This window comes from Tiliqua scincoides, chromosome 9 (genome assembly GCF_035046505.1).
Source record: "Tiliqua scincoides isolate rTilSci1 chromosome 9, rTilSci1.hap2, whole genome shotgun sequence".
Taxonomy (NCBI): Eukaryota; Metazoa; Chordata; class Lepidosauria; order Squamata; family Scincidae; genus Tiliqua; species Tiliqua scincoides.
This window is the reverse complement of record NC_089829.1, coordinates 36,519,172-36,520,947: the sequence shown is the minus strand read 5'-3', so window position 1 is coordinate 36,520,947 and position 1,776 is coordinate 36,519,172. Positions and strand designations below refer to the sequence as shown.

The window sequence follows — 1,776 nt, the reverse complement described above, 5'->3', positions numbered from 1 at the left end:
GTTAAGTCAGAATGCCAGATGTAGGGGAGAGCACCAGGATGAGGTCTCTTGTTATCTGGTGTGCTCCCTGGGGCATTTGGTGGTCCGCTGTGAGATACAGGAAGCTGGACTAGATGGGACTATGGCCTGATCCAGTGGGGCTGTTCTTATGTTCTTATCCAAGTACTAACCAGGTCTGACCCTGCTTAGCTTCCGAGATCATGGTAGAAGCCTACAGCACCCGGTATTCCCAGGCGGTCTCCCATCCAAGTACTAACCAGGCCTGACCCTGCTTAGCTTCCGAGTTCATGGTATAAGCCTACAGCACCCAGTATTCCCAGGTGGTCTCCCATCCAAGTACTAACCAGGCCTGACCCTGCTTAGCTTCCGAGATCAGACAAGATCAGGCATGTGCAGGGTAAAAACAGCAATACAGTAGTATTGTCTTACAAACAATTTGTGTGTCCTGACTGAGTAAATAAGTGGGAGGGGAAGAGAGGTGTCCTTTTTATCATCTGTACAATAACACATCTGATAATGTGCATTACTACTAGAATAAATGAAAAATGTATTTTTTGACACTGTCATCTTTCACTGTGACATGCATCTTGAGATGATTTGCAAATGCTTGGTCGTAAGTGGCTAACAGTGGGGAATCGGTTAGCTCTTAATGTTATGCTGATGCATGGCGGTTGCTTGCCCCCATTAGTGAACTAATCCCTGATACTCCAGTAGATATTCTTGCTCTTGTATGTTACAGATTCCGTTTTGGCTAAAATCAACATTCTATCTGGAGAAAGGAGAATCGAGGTGGATTAGGGTGCCTTTTGTGGAGTGTGTGTGTGTTTGGTGGAGAATTAAGGTTATTTGGAAGGTCGAAACCTGAAGAAGGAAATCTGTGTGCTGTTTTGGTCCCTTTCTGTCATAGGTAGAAGGAACCTGTTTCTTGTGGGATGGGAGGAAGTGTGGCACAAAGGATTTGTGGTGGAGGGAACCATAGAACTAGCTCTTGTGACTGTGTGTGGAAGAGGAATGGAAATGGGCTCAAAATAGGGACTGAAATAAGGATTGGGACTGAAATTTTACGTAAGAATAGCCCTCCTGGATCAGGCTATAGGCCCATCTAGTTCATCTTCCTGTATCTCACAGTGGCCCACTAAATGCCTCAGGGAGCACACAAGACAACAAGAGACTTGCATCCTAGTGCCGCCCCTTGCATCTGGCATTCTGAGGTATCCCACGAAATTGTGAACAAGTGAAACGAGAAGTGAATTTCAGGACTTTCCCCCAAAATAAAATATCTGAGAATTTTCAAGGAAAACCAACGGTGTTTCTAAAAGAAAGAAAGACAAACATTGTCAAGCAGCTTCTGCACATCCCTAGGTAGGCACTAGAATTTCACACAAAGTGACATTCGTCGTGAATTTCATCCAAGAAAATACGAAAAAATACCTCATTTCTTGTTAGGTTTGTGATTAACCTAGAGATTTGAATCATGTCCTGGAATTTGTTAGTGGGTCTAAGGTGTGGGAAGAGGCACTCATTCGTTCTACTTATTTTCCCTAAAGTGTTTTTCTTTAAATGAAAATGGTTTAATCTCCCTAATTTGCACTGCATTCCATTTTCACGTTTGCTAAATGAAATTTACAATAGCTTATGGGTAGGGTTCAAATTAACACCTCTTGGCGTATTAACGAGCTGTTTTTTAATTCTTTCTGACCAGTTATTATGCAAATATGAAGATGAAATCTAGATTTGCATTCAGCTTTCAGAGGAGCAGCTGTTTTCTTGGGGAGG

General features: G+C 43.0%; 1 pseudogene; it reads right to left on the bottom strand.

Annotated features, from left to right (window-relative positions):
• Nucleotides 1–295: 295 nt before the first annotated feature.
• LOC136660987 (5S ribosomal RNA) lies at nt 296–412 on the bottom strand (annotated as a pseudogene).
• Between the last annotated feature and the right edge of the window lie 1,364 nt (nt 413–1,776).